Raw genomic sequence first — 21564 nt, 5'->3', positions numbered from 1 at the left:
GTTGAACTGACTTACAGGGATGCTGTGATCCTTTAAATCATTTTTTCTGCTGGTTCTAATGCTGCATTTATGTCATTCTTCCCATCCCTTCTCAGGTGGGATTGTGGGAGAAGTAGTACATTAAGTACCTAGTTTAGTGTTTTCATGTGTAGCAAACTTACAGTGTGAGGTGAAAGGGCCTTTGGTATGGAAAAGAAAACAACCCTGGGGGAACAGGGCTATGAAATATGTAGGATAAAATGGCTCTGCTATGCATGAAAAGAATTTGGGTGAAAATAACCTTATTCTGATTAAAAAAAAAAAGGGTTTTTTTCCTTGCTGATCTAACCTTGTCACAGCATAGACAAAACACTAGTTTAGCTACAGTAAAAACACACATGTTGTTCCCTTTGTCTTTTCCAATTTACTATTGTAATTACCGTAATGTGGGGTTACTGAGCTATCCTTTCTGTGTTGCAGTAAGATCATTTGTGAGCATGGCGATCACAAAGCACATTACTGCTACAGAAGCACTGATCTAGCTGTTCTTGAAAATACAGCTTTTCAACACCATTTGATTTGAGGCACCTGCATTAGCTAACGACGGGTCCTTCACAGTGAAGGGAGAGGCACATCCAGAAGGTGACTTGGAGCACCTACGCTAATGTCCTGACCCAGCTCACCCTCCTAAGTAGTCTCCTATCTTGTCCCTCTGATTGCTGTGCAGAGATTTTTAGGATCAGTTAGGCAGGACAAATCAGGGTCTGCAGGACTATATGAACCGTTAGTCCCCTTGACACTTCTGAGGCCAGGGTTATTTTTCTGCTTGCCTTCCATCTGGCGCATAGAGGCTTGTCAGAGCATCCATTTTCTGACATCCCCTACTTGCCCTCAGCCTGGTTTCTGACAATACAGCTCTTTCTCACACAGAGTCAGCCTTTTCTTCACATCCTGTTTCATAAATAGTTAATATCTGGATATTTCAGGCTTCCCCCTGGAGAGCCTTGTGTTCACTCACCAAGAATTTACTCACAAATTGGTATCATGCTTGAGCAATCAAGGGATGGCTGTGACTTCTGCTTAAGGTCAGGACCTCATAACTTAATTGATAATTGGAGAACAAGATGTGATTCATATTTAAAGTGGACTTATCAGGAATGCAGTCAGCTTTTCAATTAGCTAGTAGTTTCTAAATGACTGTGTTGGTGTGAGCTAGTAGTTTCTAAATGACTGTGTTGGTGTGAGGGGTATTTATTACAATGGGTGTGTGTTTTAGTTCCAGCTTTAAGATAATGCTTACACCTTCTGGAAAGAAGCACAGTCTTGCTTCCAAAAATGAACAGGTTTCCTACAGGGAAATCATGAGTGGACTAATTTGGCTTCTCTAGTTATCTCACTGCAGTATATGCAACCATAATTATTCATAAATTTGTGTCTGCCTTACCTCCATGATGAGGGAAGTGTGTGTAGGAGATTATTTCTGCACCTGGACTAACTCAGTAAAATACTAAATGAGCTTGTCTGATGCTGATAGATGAAAGTCATTTTACACAGGAAAACAGTGCTGGAGATTATGAGGGACGGGCTGGTTGATCACGCACAAAGACTGCTGTGAATTAACAGGTCAAATTTACACTTCAGTTCCCTGTTGCACCAGTGTTGCAATTAAAGAATCAGTTGCAGCTGCTTGGGTGACTTCACCACCTTGTGAGTAGGAACACTTTTATGGGAACACAGGCAAGTTGAAGCCTGTGCAGGTATTTTAACATAGCACCTCATATTACTGCATTTGTAATGTGTGTTTCAGTGCAGGCTATACACTGGACAGCCCAAACACTTTTCCAAATATCGTAATATGGAGTGCAGTAATTCCCTAGAAAATTTCTAACTTAAAAATAATTTATATGCTTACAAAGTCAGTGGTGCTCTGAGCTACCCAGTAGTTAAGAAACTGTATATTTCAATGGATAGAAATGTACAGTTTCCATCTACATTTTCTCTTAGGTCAGTGTTGTGGCAGGGTAGCGTGAGGCTCTCTGGTTACTAGCAATCCTTATCATATCTACCTGTGGGATATTATTTTGTTGAGCAGCTTTCTAAAGTGCTTCCTCAGTGGGTCCAAGTAATTTCCATTGCTAAGCAGCTTATAACCATGGGAGATTTCTACATATATGTATTTGAGCCATCAACAAATAAGAAAACAGGTAAAACTCACACATAAGACAAGAATTATAAGATGCTCTCCTTTTAATGATACTAAGTTCCTCTGACCTGGAAATGCTAATAATTTAAATACTTATTGTATTTTGACTAATGGTTGCTTAATGCCAAAAATCAAATTTAAGTAGTGAAAAGTCACTACACAATACATTAAAAAGATTGTTAATAACATCGAATAAAAGTTTCAATTGGGGACAGGCTAAAGATAACTGAAATCAAGCAAATGATCAGGCTGTTAAGAAACGTAGCTGATATATTTACAGGTACAGGGCTTTTTCCTTAGTTGATCATACTGTTAGTGGATGCCAGTACATAATTAGAAGGAAGCCTGGCAGCATAGGTATTTTTTGGATAGCGGGTAGCACACTATGGTACATGTATGTTAAAGAAAATAAAAGAAGATATTCTCACAAAGCTGGCTGTCTAGAAACATTGCTGTTAAGGTGAACAGGAAAGCATTGGATTGTTCTGGTCGCAGCACTGTGCAAAGCATTAACTACAACCTCCCCTTGACCACACCACAGTTCATGCTTTTGCATAAACTACACCCTCGCACCCCAAGGTTAGTCAAGGTGCTGTATACTCGCACAAGCAAAAGTGCTGTGTACCTATATGGGGGGGGGGATGCTGCGGTTCTTTGTACCAGCTTGTATTAACTGCTGAGAATTAATGGAATAGCCTGTCTGTTGCTTCTACATCCAGGTAAAGTTATATCACGTAAGGGTTATGTGATTGTGCTGTCTGTTTTTCTTCCAAAATAAGTTTTGAAATGGCCAATGAATTTATACAAATTTGAGAGAGGGATAGAAGTATGAAAAATAGTAAAGCGCAGTAAGCTTTGTGAATACAGGTAGCTAGTTGAAAGAGAGACTGATGTTCCTGCTAGTTCCTGACTAAGCTTCTCACTGAAAAATTATAGCATAAGCTTACTGCTAGACACCAGAAAACCCACCTTGTGCAAAACACTAAGATTGCCAGCCACAGAAAAGAGATTTTTGAAATTTTGTTACTTAAGAGAACTACCAGTGTTGCATGGTTGCCATTTTCCTTCCTCACTCTCCTCTGTAACAGTTAACTACCAGCCTCCCCCAGCTCTTTTTTTCCCAAATGTGATACATGTTCACACCAATATTGATGAAAGTAAACAAAACAGAGCTGTGATGGCTGACACTCCTTTAAAAAGATGGGATAAAAATCAATGTGTACTAAGTGCAAGTGGATAGAGTGTGGCAGAAGAAAGGAATTGTTTCTTTTTAAGCTACCAAGAAGCATTGCTCTGAGTGCAAAGGTAGAACACAGTATCTTTCTTTTTATAATTAAGTTTTGTGTAACCTGACTAATGGCAAGAAAAAACCCTAACAATTACGTGCATGTTCTCTTTAGAAGGAAAAGAAGGAAGAGGCTTATGTTCCAGAGATGGAGTGGAAAGCTCCCTTTTAAAACCTTTCTAATCTATAAGAAGACTGACCCATCTTTTAGTGAGTCTTGTATACACTGGGTTTTTTATGGTCTCTGACCTCATTCGTGGTTGCTGGAAATAATTAAAACCCATAGCAGAAAATCATAATGGAAGGTAGGACAAAATAATATAATTGAGTACAATAATGTAGGCTTTTAGATATTGTTGCACATTATTGAACATTATCTGACTTATTCTTCTCCACTGTACAAATGGCTTCCTTAACAAAACTGAACCATGTAGTACAAAAAAAGAAAAGTGACGATATCCCTGATGACTTACTCCTTTTCATTCTAATTCTATGAACAAAAGTGAGAATTAAAGTTAGGGCATGAAGAACGGAGGGCTGAAGCCAGTCCTAGCACAGGAAATACCCTGATATGGTGTGCACTATTGTGCTTCTGTAGTTTAACTAAAATTGAGTATGCCTTCTTAGGAGGGGAGTTTGCTTCTCTCTTTGCTTTGTTTTAATGAAAAAAAAAATTTTCATCCATGTGAAATCTTGAAAGAAGTGTTTTGTTTTGATTTCTTCTACTAGCAAACTATCTAGAAAGCATAGTAAAAAGTATGGGAAGTGCTTACACTGTCTCTGTCTTTTCCACTAGCATTCATTCCAAGGGTGAAATTTTCTTCTGGGGATCCAGGTGAGATTCCAGGGATCCTTAGGGGTTTGGCTATGAAAAAGATAAGAATGCTTGTGTGATATCTGAAGAACTCTTTTTCAAAGATTCATTAATTGCTTGCATATATAAAAACCAAGCCAGCATAATATGATTCTGTGCATAACGGAGATCACTCCTTTGGTGGCCATTTGATGGGCAGGGCCTTAAAATTTGCTGTTGCTCACTGGAGTGTCACAGATGAGACTTCTTTTATAACACCTCTTGGCTCACCTTCACTGTCTTCTATTATTTTAAATGTGTTCTAGCACTTCCAATCAGTGGCTGAATTTGGCAGAATCTGTATCAGTGTGCCATCAGATAGTACGTTGCACTCACAAAATCAAGTTGCACTCACAAAACCAAAGGTTATGCTAACTTGGGCCGCTCAGAGCTATAGAGCAAGAGGGAATGGGGCTCTTCCTGGATTTCATAGAATCATAGAATGCTTTGGGTTGGAAGGGACCTTTAGAGGTTGTCTAGCCCAATCCCCCTGCAGTGAGCAGGGACAGCTTTAACTAGATCAGGTTGCTCAGAGCCCCATCCAACCTGACCTTGAATGTTTCCAGGGATGGGGCCTCCACTACTTCTCTGGGCAACCTGTTCCAGTGCTTGACCACCCTCATTGTAAAAAATTTCTTTCTTATGTCTAGTCTAAATCTATTCTTCTTTAGTTTAAATCCATTATTCCTTGTCCTGTCACAACAGGCCTTGTTAAAAAGATTCTCCCCATCTTTCCTGTAGGCCCCCTTTAAGTACTGGAAGGTTGCAATAAGGTCTCCTCGCAGCCTTCTCTTCTCTAGGCTGAACAACCCCAACTCTCTCAGCCTGGCCTCATAGGAGAGGTGCTCGAGCCCTCGGATCATTTTGGTGGCCCTCTTCTGGACCCGCTCCAGCAGGTCCATGTCCTTCTTGTGCTGAGGGCCCCAGAGCTGGACGCAGTACTCCAGATGAGGTCTCACCAGAGCAGAGTAGAGAGGCAGAATCACCTCCCTCGACCTGCTGGCCACGCTTCTTTTGATGCAGCCCAGGATACGGTTGGCTTTCTGGGCTGCAAGTGCACATTGCCGGCTCATGTCCAGCTTTTCATCCACCAGTACCCCCAAGTCCTTCTCCGCAGGGCTGCTCTCAATCTCTTCATCCCCCAACCCGTACTGATACCGGGGGTTGCCCCGTCCCAGGTGCAGGACCTTGCACTTGGCCTTGTTGAACCTCATGAGGTTCACAGAGGCCCACCTCTCCAGCTTGTCCAGGTCCCTCTGGATGACATCTCATCCTCCTGGTGTGTCAACGGCACCACTCAGCTTGGTGTCATCTGCAAACTTGCTGAGGGTGCACTCGGTCCCACTGTCTATGTCATTGATGAAGGTGTTAAACAGCACCGGTCCCAGTACGGACCCCTGAGGGACTCCACTTGTCACCGGTCTCCATGTGGACATCGAGCCATTGACCACGACCCTCTGGATGCGACCGTCCAGCCAATTCCTTATCCGTCGAACAGTCCACCCATCAAATCCATATCTCCCCAATTTAGAGAGAAGGATGTTGTGGGGGACTGTGTCGAACGCTTTACAGAAATCCAAGTAGATGACATCCATTGCTTTTCCCTTGTTCACTGATGCAGTCACTCCTTCATAGAAGGCCACTAGGTTGTTCAGGCAGGACTTGCCCTTGGTGAAGCCATGCTGGCTGTCTCGAATCACCTCCCTGTCCTCCATGTGCTTGAGCCTATCTTCTAGGAGGATCCGTTCCATGATCTTCCCAGGCACAGAGGTGAGGCTGACAGGTTGGTAGTTCCCAGGGTCCTCCTTTCTTCCCTTTTTAAAGATGGGCACAACATTCCCCTTTTTCCAGTCAGCAAGGACTTCACCTGACTGCCATGACTTTTCAAATATCATGGAGAGTGTCTTGGCAACTACATCAGCCAATTCCCTCAGGACTCTGGGATGCATCTCATCAGGTCCCATAGACTTGTGTACATTGAGGTTCTTCAGGTGGTCTCGAACCTGATCTTCCCTTACAGTGGGAGGGGCTTTACCCCCCTGGTCCCCATCTTTTGGTCCATTGATTCACGAGGGGTGAGGAGAGAGGTTGCCAGTGAAGACTGAGGCAAAGAAGTTGTTGAGTACCTCAGCCTTCTCCTCGTCCGTTGATACAAGTTCACCTTTCTTGTTCATCGGGGGGGGTATGCTTTCTTTAACCTTCCTTTTCTGGTTGATATACCTGTAGAAGCCCTTCTTGTTATTCTTTACGTCCCTTGCCAAATTCAGCTCCATCCTTGCCTTAGCCTTCCTGACCTCCTCCCTACACAATTGGGCCATTTCCCTGTATTCCCCCCAGGACACCTGTCCCTGCTTCCACTGCCTGTGCAGTTCCCTCTTACTCTTTAGTTTGACCAGCAGGTCTCGACTCAGCCATGCTGGTCTCTTCCCTTCCTTGCCTGATTTTTTACACTTGGGGACTGGTAGCTCTTGTGCACTATGGAAGGTGTCCTTAAAGATCTGCCAGCTCTGTTCCGTTCCCCTGTCCCTGAGGACCGTCTCCCAGGGGGTCCTTCTGACTAACTCCTTGAAGAGCTGGAAGTTTGCTTTCCTAAAATTTAGGGTCTTGACTGTACTCCTCGCTTTTCCCATGACCCTCATGAGCATGGACTCCACCGACGCGTGATCACTGCAGCCCAAGCTGCCTCCAGTCTTGACATCACCGATGAGCTCACTTTCCTAATGTTCTTGCTTAGAACGAAAAAGGCTTTGTGTGTTCTCATATAAAACCTCAGATAACAAAACTGAGAGGTAGCAGAAAATCACTCTTTACTAGTTCACTCCACTCTGTTTATTAAAAAGCCATCCCCTCAAGCTGTAGATCTCAGGCAGGGCAGTGAATGAGTAGATGCTCCCTGTGATAATTTCCCAAGATTGTCAAGTGCAGATCAGTGAGGGTAGTGGCTTCTGGAGTTGAGTGTTTTGCATTGCTAATGCTGTGTACCTCTCTTTACTCTGACCTTGCTGGCAGCCAAACCTAGAAAGAGCTCTTACCTTTCAGTCTCCTCCTTCAGTCTCAGTTGCGAGTCTTCCCCACTTAAAATGATAATAGATCTTACTGCCCTGTTGAGGTTTGGGTTTTGAATCTATTGAGGGCAGCTATACCTGGAAATTTAACCTCTAAAGGAGTCTTGATTCCCATGGGGTTGGCAAAGCTGTGCGTCCCTAACAGGTATCATAGACCAGTATGTGTGCAGTAATAAGGCTGTAGCTCCTGCGGGAGTTCTTCTTCTTTAAGAAGACTGAGAAGATAATAATCCCTTTAATACGTCTACCTTTTCCTAACAGAGTGGTGTAAGGCAGCAATGAGGCTGGAATTAAGCAGTGAGTAGCTGATGCCATGAGTGAAAGAACATTGTATTAGCCTACTAGTTCTCAAAAAGGTGGTATGTGCCACCTAATACTAGAAACATTAATGGAACCATTGGAGGAAATCATATGCTTATAGTGACTGTATATATGGAGATACAGAAGCTGTTCACGAAGATGGTAGTAGGTGTAAGCTTTGTGGAAAGTTCTTTTTAGACTCACTGACTTAATATCTGCAAAGGTGCAACTTTGCAGTACAGTAATTTTATCAAAATTATCAAGAAATTATCACGGCTTCCAGACTCAAAACCATAGGAGAACTCATGAAGAAAAAACTGGTTTGGATCTTAACCTTTCTCCATAGAGAATAAATGGAGTTGTTGCAGCACTGTAAATTTTCAGTCAAGAACATTTTTTTTTTGCACTAGGACTCATTTACATTGTTTCATCTAGAGTGAAAGAGGATCTGAAAGTGGTATATAAATCAAGTAAATGCCCCTTTTCTCTGGCAGTGTAGAAGGGACCTTAGCCAGAGCAGTGAGGAAGGTGTTTGTGCAAATGCAACTCCTTTTCACATACCTTGGTTTAGCTTATGTACATTTTATGTACAGAAGTGAGTAGTGAATGTATGTTGTGTTACCAGTGAATAGACTGAGACTCACAAGAATGACAAGACCTAAATCCGCAACGAATAAACTCTTTTGAAATAAATCCATGGGTTGAAGGAGAGAAATGGGGGAGAGGAGGAAGCTGTTGTGTGTCTGCTTTGTTATGTATCTATCTTTTTAAAGGCCAAAGTGTAGTAGTGCAAGAATGACTAATGATAATTCTTCCTGCTTATTCTAGCAACTGAAGTGGCTAGCAGAACATCATCTCTGTTGTGCTGATCTTATTTCATTTGGTTTCTTGGTAACTGTATCATCACAGACACACAATTTTGGTAGCAGTGCAAAAGTCTTCGTAATTCTTTACTAAGGTTGTTGAGTGTTGGGGGCTTTTAGTGTTCCTAAAACATAAGAGAAACCAGACCTCAGAAATGGATGCTTAATATGCAGAATATCAAAATGTGCATTCTTATATAAATTAATCATATTTTATGGCAAAGGTGGGGCTACAGTCTGTATACTGAACCTACATAAAGCTCACCACTTCTAGCTGTTTTTATCTACCATCACTTTTTGTGGGACATCATAAAGTTGACTAGGAAATACAAATTCCACTAATTGCAGTAATACTGACTTCTCTGTGTTTTCTGTGGCTTAAGGAGGTGATTTACGCCTTTGTGGTTTAAGGAGGCTAAATATCTCAGCAGTGCAGTGGATATTTGTGTACATAGTGCCTATTAAAGCCCATGGGAGTTTGTAAACTCATCTTCAGCACATAAATCGATGGAGCGAGTTGTAGAGTGTGCTAATATCCTCTTGCTTCCGCTTATGTTGTACTCTTCATGGGAACATCTTAATGGCTGTACAAAAGGACTAAATCACAACTAGCTATATAAAAAGCCAATGATGAATAAGCGAGGAAGTAGATTTAATAGAAATGTAGTGAGTGACTCAGCCAATCTGATTTGCGTAGGAAGCAAGTTTAATGGATCTGGGGTAAAATATTTCTGGCTCCTGGATGTGGTATTAACTCAAACAGCGAATTCTGCAGCAAATGCAGCACAGAAGAGGGGGACTGAGAATATTTTTTTTAATGTTTCTCACATGACAAACCACAAGTATGCAAATTCTCATTGTAATAGAAGCAAAAGAATAGAGACCTCTTCATACCGCTCCCAACTTCAGTATATGGGCAGACTGAGTTGGTTACCTGATTCTTCATTGATACCACCCATATGATCTCTGTTTATGAATGGCGTAAAAAATAGTAACATCAGGAAATATGAGCATCCATGGGAAAACTATGCAGCCTACAGCAGCAAACAAAAAGGAGAGCTTTTCTCTTCTAGAGCTAGTGCCTAAGGTTTTCAGCTAGACACTAAATAAATTCTACCTAGCTATGTAATAAAATAAGTGCAGTGATATAAGGAATGATCAAATTGATTCAAACCACCTAATTTGTGCCAAGCGCTAAATTTTAATTATAACAACATATGAATATTCATAGTGTAAATAGACAGCATGGCAAAATTAAAGCAAACTTTTATACTTGGACTAGGACAGTGCATTTCTTTGTTAATGTCTATTTCCAGGATTAGCTCTAGATGCTACAATCCAGATTGCTTGAATGCTTTAATTGTAAGCTATTTTCCATTTGCTTATATTTTCCATAATTCTCTCAGAGGAATCTTCTAGGGTCTTTTGTCACTGCATGATGATGTTTTAAAAAAAGATTTGGTCAGAAGCATTCAGTGGTATTGGAAATACGTGGAGAGTGAGCAACAAAAAGGCATATTCCTCCTTGTCCCCAAATGGCAAAGTTCTAGGAACTTCTGGTGCAAGGAGAGTTCAGATTTGGCAGTGCTGGGTAGATGTTTCAGAGCATACAGCAAACAGCGTGTTTGGGTTTGGGGGATCATGCTTTAGCTGAGCTGTACTCCTAAAGAGAGTTTAATCTGGGAATGCTTTCCACATGCACAGTAACCCACATGTCCAGTGCTCTCAATAACGAGTTAGTTCCACAGGAACCCGTGGTTCTGTCATAGTGAAGATGACTGGCAATTTGTTGCCTGAAACTGTACATAGGATTGAAATGTGGGAGCATATTGGAATAACTGCCCTTCTGCCTAATATCAGGAACACATATCCACATATCCAAGTTCTTGGAGATGACTTTGCCATTCATTTTTTGGGTACAAGTGTTGTCATCATGTAGAGGCTGGGTGGCAAGAAGCAGGACTCTCTATAGTCTGCTGTTACAGGTGTTAGCATCGGATGCCTAGCATCTCTGACTATTTCTAAGATCCAAGTGGTTTTATGATACTGAGGGAATATAAAACTTTGTTTCTTTTTCAATGTCTTTTGAGTGACTATCAAAATGGCTGTATAAAATTATCAGAGAAGGGGTGGGTAAAGAGTAGAAAACATCAGCAGTGAAATCAGGAAGGTTATGGAAACTGTTATTCAAGCCAGCATCTGTCTCTAAGGCAGCTCTAATGCACAAAAATGCCTGTCTTTGAGGATTTGGATGTTTTTCTTGCAGTACTAAGGACAAAAGCAAAACTCACATGTTCCTGCTAGTACACACCACACCTCACGTGATCCCCAAGTCCTGATCAACACTTTCTATCCTCAAGGACAAAACATGGAAGAAACATTCTTTTGGAAAAGCTTGCATCTTAAAGGCTGCCTGTCCTTGGATACAGAGAAACATATTTAACGGTAGGAGCAGAAGGCTGCCTGCAGAAAAGAAACTGGGTCTGCAGTTAAAACAGGGGCCTGGGGGAATTCACTGTGTTTGAAGAGCAGCCGGAGCAAACAGGCTGCAAAGCTGCATTTGTCTTGTTAAACACCCACAGACCTTCCACCATGAGGTACCTTGGGAGCTTGAAATGCTGTAGTGGTAGCATGAGGTTGAATCTGTATATAACTAGCATGTATTGGTACCACTAGTTAATAGTAACAGCTGAATCTTTAGTTGACATCTTGTCTTGTTTTATCCAGCTCACATATATGTTGTTCCTAAATTATCAGCCTCTGTGTTAGTTGTCTTACTGGCTGTCATGTCATCCTGTTGAAAAGAAAAATCTATTTGGGGTGCAAACATGCTGACTTCTCATGGTGAGTCAGGAGACACTTCAAGCATGACCAATGCCTTTGGATGTAAAAGCATATATAGCTTGTTGGAAGCTTTTTCTTCAACTTGTTTCTTTTTTCTCCCCCCACTAGAAAGAATACTTGAATGACAGTACCTGCTATGAAGGTTTGAGTGGTAACTGTTTTCCCCAGCTATTCCCCTGTGTATCTCTCCTGAATTTCTGCAGCTGAAAGAATTAAAGACAGTAAGGATATGCTGAAGGTGCAAGTCCCACAGAGAATATTTTCTTCATGCTTTTTTTATGCATCTGTTACCATGTAAACCAATTTTTCTAGCTGGACATAGTATAAAAATTGATAGTATCATGTTCTTCAATTTTGAGCAATAAGAAGACTGGCTACCCTGTTCCGCTGCAAGAGCTTCTTCAGCTTTGGATGCCAGCTCTCTCTTCCTCCTCTTCCCCTCTCCCCTCAGCCTGGCTCAAGATCCATGTCATTCAGCAACTTGGGTTAATACCTCATGCAAAAAAAGGCCACCTTGTATTTCATAAAAAGTAAGAAAACAAAATCTGCAACATGCCTATGGGCTACCTTCACTGCAGATATGAAGAGTAGGAAAGTGAAAAAAATGCCAGTGTCTCGATCAATAATTTAGGTGGATAATGTCTTGAAGAATATCAGTGGGTACTAAGTGCTTTGACAATTGCGACAGAAGAGCCCCAGCTTTAAGCACCAAGTATTGCCTTTCACTTAGGAAACTGTAGGTCTCTGCTAATGTTGATTAGGGAAGATGAGTACCTATCAAGAAATGAATAATAGTGAGCTTTGGGTTGAGTGTCATTTTAAAAAAAAATATAGGGGCAAGGGGAAGGTTTCATTAGCAGTAAGAGATTATTACAAGCAGCCAGTTTTGAGAAAAAGAGCTTCATTTAATAGCAGTGCCTCAGCCTCTTCTATAATCAGGCTATGTTTGTTTTCTAGTTCCCCACTTACTTCTGCTCCCTTATCAATCTAAGTCCCTCCTGAAACTTTCTGCACATGTTGTTGTTGCTATTATCATATATCAGAAAAGGAATATATGCTTTTAAAACGTTCTACCCTATTTTAAACTACTTCTTAATGACCTACAGAAAACCTTATAAATCCTAATCCATCAAAATTGCTAATAAATCAGAAGGTAATTGTGGCTATTCGTATGCTAATATTGTTTTTTAAATCAGCTGGCAGAGCTGAACTGATTAAACCTTTTGGTGTGGTGGGAAGACTAGTTGTATGTGATGCTGTCTTGCAAAGCAAGCATAGCTTTGGATATTAACAAATCTTCTTGGGCTGTAGTCTCACGCACCTATCTTCAGTCTTCTCCTTTTCCTTCTTTATGCCCATTGTGCAACTTTGACGGCAGTCCGATGACTCCTGGTTTCTACTCAGGATTTCTGTTGTGGATCTAGTGAAGACACAGGGATCGGAAGTCTTGAGGGCATGGTAGCATAGAAGAAGTATAGTGTGACTAATTTGTAGTAAGTGGTGTATGTCAATTTTATGCTGTCAAGGGATGTGCTTTGGGGGTGATGTGTTTTCCTTCTCATCACTGCGTGAAGTGAAGATATTAATTGCTGAGGCAGTCTCAAGTATATGTTTTCCTTCTTCCAGCAGAGCTTCATTCATACTGTGGAGCTAGCTGGGCACGTCTGAAGTTTTGCTTTCACTTACGGCCAAGGATGAATTTGTTCGGCTTTTTTTTCTTAAACATTTGAGATTTAAGTTTTTAAGGTGAAAGTAAATATGCATGGAAGCTAGGTGAGTGTGAGGAGAAAAGCCATATCAGTTACTTCTGAAGCTTGGCTGCCAGTTTTTCCTCAATTGACTAAACTTCAAAAGGAGGTTGCACATTTCTGCCGCAGCCTTCTTCCCATACTTTTCAGCACTTTGCAACGAGGTATGCATTTTACTGAGGAAGATAAATCAAACTGCTTCTATTTTATCTCCCCAGGATTTGTGGGAGTTTTGTTTTGTGGTTTTGTTTGTTTGTTTGTTTTTAAAGTGAAGCTAGAAAGCAGCTTGACTGTTGCCATAGGTCCAAGGAGAAAGAAGCATCACCTTTGCTCCTTTGAGAACAGTGGATCTGCAGTGCTATTGCTCTGCAATGATCAAAAGGGGGAGAAAGGCAAAATGAGCAGGAGCAACAAGTGAAAAACGACTTTTGGATTTCAAAATAAGCTTGTAGCAAACAGGAGGATAGGGTTTTGAATTGAAGGATTTTCAAAATGGCAAAAAGATTTTCCAGCTTCTATGTTTGCCATTTCTATGGTGTTGGCCTTGAGCAGGTGCATTCCTGAAGCTGCCTGATAACAGCTCAGAGGTGTGCATGGCTGGATCAATAAGGCATATCCAATAGTCTGAAACCTGCAAGCAAAGGACTTTCACCTTTTCTGTATCATGCTTTCTTTTCAGACATGTTATTGTCCACTACTGCAGCATGTCATGAAACTTGGGAGCACACAGGGGTGTGCTGAGAGGCTAAGTTAGACCATGTTATAACAACGTGTAAAAGCCTGATGTGAAAACCTCTGGGATTTCTCTTAAGGAACGATTTTACTAGGTATGGCTGGCATAGGAGGGGATGGGAGTTGAAAAAGCAACCTTTTCTCATTTTGTCTTTGTCTTCCTTCCCACTTTACTCCATTTCCAGAAGGGAACAAGACAAGGGTTGCAGTTTGCTGGGTTTGCAGCTCTGTTTCATGTGTCCTGCACGAGATGGGAAGGAAAGTGTCACAGAACAGCCAGACTTGATCTGGTTTGGGTACCTATGGGTTCAGGGACACTGAGGAGGAGGGGAAATAAAGTTTTGCAGCCATTTGTCATTCAGATGGTGGGAGGGTGATAATGCATGAGGTCTGTTCCTGATTGTCTCAGGCAAAATCCTACTGAACCTTCATGCATTCACTTGACAAGCCAAACCACAAACTATGCATGCAGAGTGCTGCAAGATGCATAGTCCTCGCATATCTGAGGGAGTTAAGGGATGATGAGACTGAAATTGGCAGTGGTCCCTCAGTGGCTCTACATCTCACTTTGCAGACAGGACTAAGCAGGTGTGTGGCTTGTTTTCAGGGTGACATAGCAATTTGGTTTAAGCAGCCACCACTGCTTTCTTTTGCAGCTGGGAGAGTGTATGACTGTGGCAGCACAGTCAATATATGTGTACTATGATATCACCCTAACATAGGAGCAACTCTGAAGCTGCTGTGGCTGACAGGTAGAAACCTGAAGTGTGAAAGAAGCAGCTGAATCTCTTCGTCTTCCTGACAGCAGCCTCGGGATATAGCAGAACGAAATGAGATCTGAAATCTGTTCAGCCTCTTTTCTGTGCTGTGTTTGGCACAGTGCTAATCCTTCACGAGTTTCTGGCCAGTGAGGACTTGTTTCTGGCATGGTATTTATTACAGTCTTTTGCATATGTGTCATTTCAGGGATGAAGTTACTACATAACAGTGCATAGTAAATAACAGTCTTTCATTTGTTAAAACAATTTAGGATAGCAATTCAAGTACTTTGAATTGGGTGAAGAAGAAAAGGTCAAGGTGTGAAATTACTTCATTGGAGTCACGCAGGCAACACAGCTGTAGAAGAGCAGAGAATTGTACCTCAGTACTCTTGGTTTCATTCTCATGCTGCAAAAAAGCAAGCTCATCATTCCTAGTCTTCAGATACTTTTTATCAAGTATGGTCTGTCTAATAGGGCTTTGAGAGAAATGTGTATATTCCCTCTTACAACAGGTTGTGCACAAACACATAACGCGGTTCTCACCAGGCTCTCTTTGCACCCATCTTGTTTGTAATATATTAGATTTCCTTTGATTCTTACCCTAGTGAAATGGTGAGAATGAAAATAGTGGCTCTGGTTTACATCTTGACTTTTTTTTTATTCTTACTATTTCTTAGACAGGTGCTGCTCTTGTATTTATTGTGACCAGCAAGGTCTGCAAATACTTTTATTTTGCAGAAGTTCACTGAAGATAGTGAAAATTAATGTCTGCATTTTCACTTCATCATTTTCCACAAGGCAAAACTCCCTCTTCTCTGAGAGTCTTCTCCCAACAACAAATGTCATTAATCTTTTATTTATTGTACCTCTTGATTCAGGGCGTTGGTTTAAGCATCCACACTTCTTTAAATATATCTGCCTTGGAATTTATGTACTATATATAATGGCAGCATAGCCACATGATGTTCTGTACCAGTAGGGCTATTTTTAAAACGCTTTCCTGAATGATTTCCTATCATCATCTTCCTTCACTTTTGTCTTGGTTACAGCCTGTTAATGATGGAGAGCTGATTTGGGCGAAAGTTCACTATTAACTTAATTATCTTTTATTCAGGTCCACTGGATTACTGCAATAAATGCTGATTGCTATTTCAGTCCCTTTCTTACCCTGAGTTCTGCATTTGCACTGCAGATTGTCTGCTAAAAATGTGCCAAGGTTTTTTTGGTTTGTTCTAAATATCCTGACTATGGGATTCATGATTGACTATCGATCCTTTAGAAGTTACAATGTGGAGTTGCAATATTGATGTTAGAGCAAGAAAAGGGCTGCCGTCAGATGGGTGTTTCTAGCTGAGGTTCCCTAGCTCCTGTGCTCCTTGTGCATAGGAGCCTTAGCATAGGACCTTTAGCACAGGAGACTTTCACATGTACCATCATTTTCTGCTGGAATCCCAAAAGGTTTTTGTTTAGAAGCCTGATTAAGATTTCAGTGCATACGTGAATGGCAGCGTGATTCTTTCTCACCCCATGGTGTTGAGAACCAGCATGTTGCCTGTTTATCTCAGCTTTGACCTCTGGACAGAATGTGCACATACTAAGTCTAAAGCTGGTAAGAAAGCGTCTCTGTTTCTTTGTGGGGAAAAAAACCCACAGATGTTAATTTTTGCTTTTATTCAAAATCCTAAATGGTACGCAAAGCCAACTTTCACGTTTTCATCCCAGTCATGACGCTTTGCCTTCCCACCTCAGCAGGAAGAAGTGGCTTCCTTGACTCATGCTGAGATTTGTACTTACGCTTCTGAGGAGCCTGACCCGACTGTGCTTGAGTGCTTCAGCCTGAAAGATTGACCCGTGACTGAAAATGGTTAAGAATCATGTATTTATTTATCCTCTCATGCCGTTGTCACAGTTGGCTTTAATATCTTACATAAAAGTTAACTTGAAATACATTTACTGGGTTGTACTGTCTGTGCCATAGCTTATGTTGTACTCATTGTAAGAGCAGCCTTTATTCAAATCTGCAGTGTTACCTGCGGCTATGAAAAAACAGTGCATCAGGGTATGCCATGAAATGACTTCGGAGAGGGCTTTGGAAAAGGCAGCCTGGCACTGAGTTTCTAAACCCATATTCAGGAACTTCAGTACTTACACTTTGCTAGCAGTGGAGAATACTCTGTGGCTCTGTTAGACTTGGCTGGTTCTCAGAGCAATTCTCCTCTGATACGTTGTTTCAGGTGTGAAATGTTTATAATCGGACAGTGTTCCTTTAAAACAGTTTTTATTACACCTGTACATATTTTTAGTGTGCAACTCTGAATGTTGCATGACCAGCCTTTTTGCTTTTCAAGTGTCTTTTATAAATCATGGCACATTGATATACTGTCACATCAATAAATTAAGGGACTAACCTAAACAAATGCCAAAATCATTAGCAGTTAATTAACCTTCTGTACTTCTCTCCAAATTGACTTCGGTTTAATTGATGACGTGGGCTCAGTTCACTTGCTCTGTGCTCATACAAACAAAATGAACATGACACAAAATTGAATGAGGGGGAGGGGGGGAAAGGGAAAGCAAGGAAAAGAATGGAAAAGACATGCGAACACAACATCTCCATCACAGAATACCAGCAGCAAAATATTAACTGTGTGGTTGCAGCAGCGGAACTGGGAAAGGCTGGGTGATGCTTAGGACTTTACTGTGCTTCCCGTGCCCCGGCACTCAGTAAGAATATCCTGTTGCACTGGGTGGCAAAGGTTTCAGCTTACTAGGGTTTGTTTGGGGGTTTTGGTGGTGGTAGTCTTTGGGGTTTTTTGGGTGTTTTTTGTTTTGTTTTGTTTTTTTTTAAAATAACCAGTTTCCTAAACAGCTTGATAGCTCATAAAATAATACATGCTTTTAAGCCAGCAAGAGGCTCTCGGAGCTATGTTCGTTCATGAGTTTTTATTGAACTTAATACTAGATGTTCTGTTTTAATCATTCTTCCTTGTTTCCAAATCACAGACAAGAAGAGCATAGTTCATCTAAGCTTGCTGGCGAGCATGAAAATTACTTCATGTTGCTTCTCTGAAAATGGCATGATCTGAATTTAAGAGGGCATTTTTTTTGGTATATATGGCGAAGCATGAAACTAGTTGTGCTTGCTGAGGTACTGGAGTATTTTGTGCCCTCATCCGAGAAGCTGTGTTGGGTACTCGGTCTGTGTGCCCGCATGCTTGGGGCAATGTGTTTGGTGACAGACCACAGAGGAGGTCTGTATTTAACATCTTCCAGACGAGGCTTCCACAAGGCTCTGCGCTCATGTAAGCGTTACTGGTGTGAATTGACTTTCAAGATCTGACCTGAGTTTGACTTCATGGTGGTAGCATATTGTTAATGCTTTACTGCATTTCACTCTCCTTTGGAGCTGTGCACCTTGAACCCCGTCCTGCTACCTTGCATCATGGAGAAATAGCTGTTGTTTTGGTGAAGCCACAGTGCCCTGATTGTGGCTGCTGTGTGTGGGATGCAGTTTGGATTGATGGTTTAAAGTACTTTTTAAGAACATTAAAAGAAGCTCAATTAGTTTAACCACCCTACTGAATACGTATGATGAAAGCATTTGTCAGAAACATTGTTGAAAGAGCAGAACTTTGACTTGAGAGCTTCCCCTGCCCCTTGTTTTCCTACCTCACAAATAAATACTGCTATACTACTGGTCTTCAAATAGTTTAGCATATCCTATTACCTTGAATTTTACCACCGTTGATACCAAGTTCCATATACCTAAAATATTAATCAAAATATTTGTGAAACTGCATTTGTGTTGAAAAGATACTGTGTTGACAATAAATACTGGTTTTCTGTGTCCAAAGGAAGTTTTTTCTCTTGGTAGAAAAAATGCTAAAAATCTTTTGCTTTAACTTGTTAGTGCATATACAGTGTTAATATGCATAGAATCAATTTTTGTGTGTGTGTATATATATATATATAAAAAATGCAGGGCTTGGTTTGGTGTGGTATTGTTTGGGGGTTTTTTAAGGCAGGCCCTAGAGATTCTAACAGATTCAAAAGACTTCTCTTGCCAAAGAAGGGGATATTGGAATGAAAGTAGAGGATCCTGGTATAGATGATAATAAAATACAATATGCTTGTAGATCTACATGAGCTGTGAAAGAATAATTTCTATTTTCTTTCGCTTTGAAAGTAATTTGTGACTGCTAAACTTGTCTGGATTATCCTGTTTCTTTTGGAAAGGGTCTTAAAGTTCTACTTGATCTAGTTTTGTTTAAAATTATTTAATGTATGTCATTTTTTATTTTCTTCCCTCGGATGCTTGTCTTAAGTTTAATGACTTGGAAGCTGCGGTGGATATTATACATTTAAAAAGCACAAGAAATAACATGTTAAAGCTCTGTATTTAAATCCACAGGAAATAGGCTTGTCCAGTGACTATGCTAATAAGAAAAATTTATGTATATAAATGCGCACACAGAGCTTCTCCCACTTTACTTATTTCTCCTCACTTCTTCCTTCATCCCCTTTTCTAACTTGAGCACTCCTGGAGGGAATTTACTTTGAATGTGCTGCAGGGCTACTGGGAAGTGGATTTGTGTGTTAATTTCAGACAGGTTTTAAGTTTGCTGATAACTTTTTCCTTCTGTGATGAGATTTCCTTTTATTAGTTAATGCTGACTTTGCTGCATTTGGTCTGCTTTCTCTGTCGCTTTTTATGAGTAGCAAAGTTACAACCACCATAAATGCAGGGAGCATGGAGGAGGAGGAGGTGGAGTAAACAATTTATTTTCATGTGTTTGGGATTACCACATAACTCTCAAATGGCAGAGGAAAGTGGAGTTTAATGGTCATCCTTAAGTTAGAGGGGAAAAAAAACCAAACAAAAATAAAATTATTTACTTGGACTACCTCTGTTTCTGTATTACTGTCATTCTTGCTTCGGACTAATGATTAAATGATGCCTTTTTATTTATTCAGATTTGATTAGTAGGAGAGGGATTTAAATATGTATTTTTCCTTCTACATTAACAGTAGCTTGGCAAGAGAGATTCAAGGTAAGCTGAATATTAGAGAGTGGAAAGGGAGATTCAGAGACATCCCTGTGAAAACTAGGAGTAAAATAGGGTTTATACATCGGTAATTTGAGGCAACATACTTGTGTTTGAATGAGGAGGAGGTAGGAACAGATGAATTTGGCTCCTCCTTTATCCAGTCATGTCCTGCAGCTGGGTCCAAATAACAAACTCTATAGATTAGCTTATCAGAAGAAATTGGAAATTTTGGTTAAAGTTTGATTCTGTCTGTTTCCCAGATATTATTGTTTAGCTTTGGCACTGAAAATACACTAAGTGTATCCTTTAGTCTGTTTTTCATTGCTCAGTTTAAGTTGAAAAGCAAAGGAAAGTTTCTCTTAAGAAAATTTAGAACAGATATTTTTATTTTCTAATCACTTTCAATGTTGTAATAACTTGCTTGTTTTAAAAGTATTTTACTTACCTAACTCTTCTGAACCTAAGGTGCACTATCATTGTAATGTGGTTTAAAGACTAAGAAGAAATGTCTCAATCTGTAAATCTCAAAAATGCTTGTTCTCAAGCAGTGATTTCTGGTGCTTCTTGCCTTCTGGCTCATGAGGCCATTTATGTAGCCTAGTTATGACACCAAATTTAACAGTTCTGCAAGAAAAACATTTGATTTGAGTTAATATTGAGTAAAAGGAGTATATGCTTGCTGGGAAGACTAGTGAATGTGTGAAGAAGGCGCAGCTGAAGTAACTGATCTCAACTGAACATAAATAATGTAAAAACCTCACTAAAGAAGATACCATCGATGATATTAAAGACCACACTTTGATCTTCATATTGTCAAGGGCATAGCAGCTTTTTGATACAGATGAAGTACTCCCACAAATAGAGTTGAGGTGAAAGATTTTTTTAACATACATTTTAAGATCATTTGGTGAAAACAGAGAAATTATGGTTTAGTAGCCTCTTGTACCTTGCTTGCCCTTCTGAATTTTATTAACATGGCTTTTCAGGCTTGGCAGGTATCTTGGAGAAACATGTTTATGGACTTTTCAGCTGTCTTTTCACTGTTGGTTTGAACATTCTCTTTTCATAAAACTACTTCGGATTTTGGTGTGTTAACAGATGGCTCAAAACTGAGGGCTGATGGTGTACAATATGAACAAAGAGTGCATGTGTGGCTCTTCACGGTGGGATTTTAAATAGTTGTAGCTGTGTGGACTCACATCAGCTGAAGCTGAAACTTTTCTAATGGCAGGACACCTTGGAAACATGACATAACTTACTCGTAGGAGAATTACATTTACTACAGCACTGCTCACTTTCTTATGGAGCTCCAGTCAGGTTGGGACATGGGCCAAGCTACTATGAACCATGTCACAGGAACGTTAAAGGTCTGTCGGTCACCCACAAGGCACAGTTCTGCTATTAAGGCAATCGCGGTAGCAAAATATAGTTTTGCTTTTCGGGCTGCTTTGCTGTTTGATAGCTTTTAAAACTTTAACTGTTTTTAAAACAGTCCATGCAACTAGACAAAAGGGGAGAATAAAAATATTTTAAAATTACAAAAATACTAAAAAGACAGGTTTAATGTTGCCACACAATAGAAAATACAGGAAAAAAATGTAGGTGGAAATTTAGCATGCTTTAATACTCCAAGCAACAGAAATATTTCAAGTGTACTGAATATATTGGAACATTTTGAGCAGTGATCCTTTCTTTCTCATTGCACACATGATACTCTCCTTTTTTTTTTCTTACGTTGTGATTACATTTCCCTACATTACCACAAATATTTCTTTAAGAAAAGTCATGCCTTTTAAAACAGAAGCGTTCAGTTTGAAAATGGTTTCTGATTTTACTACTAAATATGTTTTCAAAACAGATTTCCCTGAAACTTGTCTATCAAA

The 21564-nt window shown here is 40.4% G+C and overlaps 1 protein-coding gene across 1 annotated transcript in view; it reads left to right on the top strand.

Annotated features, from left to right (window-relative positions):
- Positions 1–21564, top strand: part of TPK1 (thiamin pyrophosphokinase 1) — a 311952-nt gene that overhangs the window by 77491 nt on the left and 212897 nt on the right. The gene's annotated exons all lie outside the window — the stretch shown is intronic.

The sequence above is a fragment of the Pelecanus crispus genome, chromosome 2 (assembly GCF_030463565.1).
Source record: "Pelecanus crispus isolate bPelCri1 chromosome 2, bPelCri1.pri, whole genome shotgun sequence".
Lineage (NCBI taxonomy): Eukaryota > Metazoa > Chordata > Aves > Pelecaniformes > Pelecanidae > Pelecanus > Pelecanus crispus.
The sequence above is the reverse complement of the archived record's forward strand: the minus strand, read 5'-3'. Positions and strand labels throughout refer to the sequence as shown.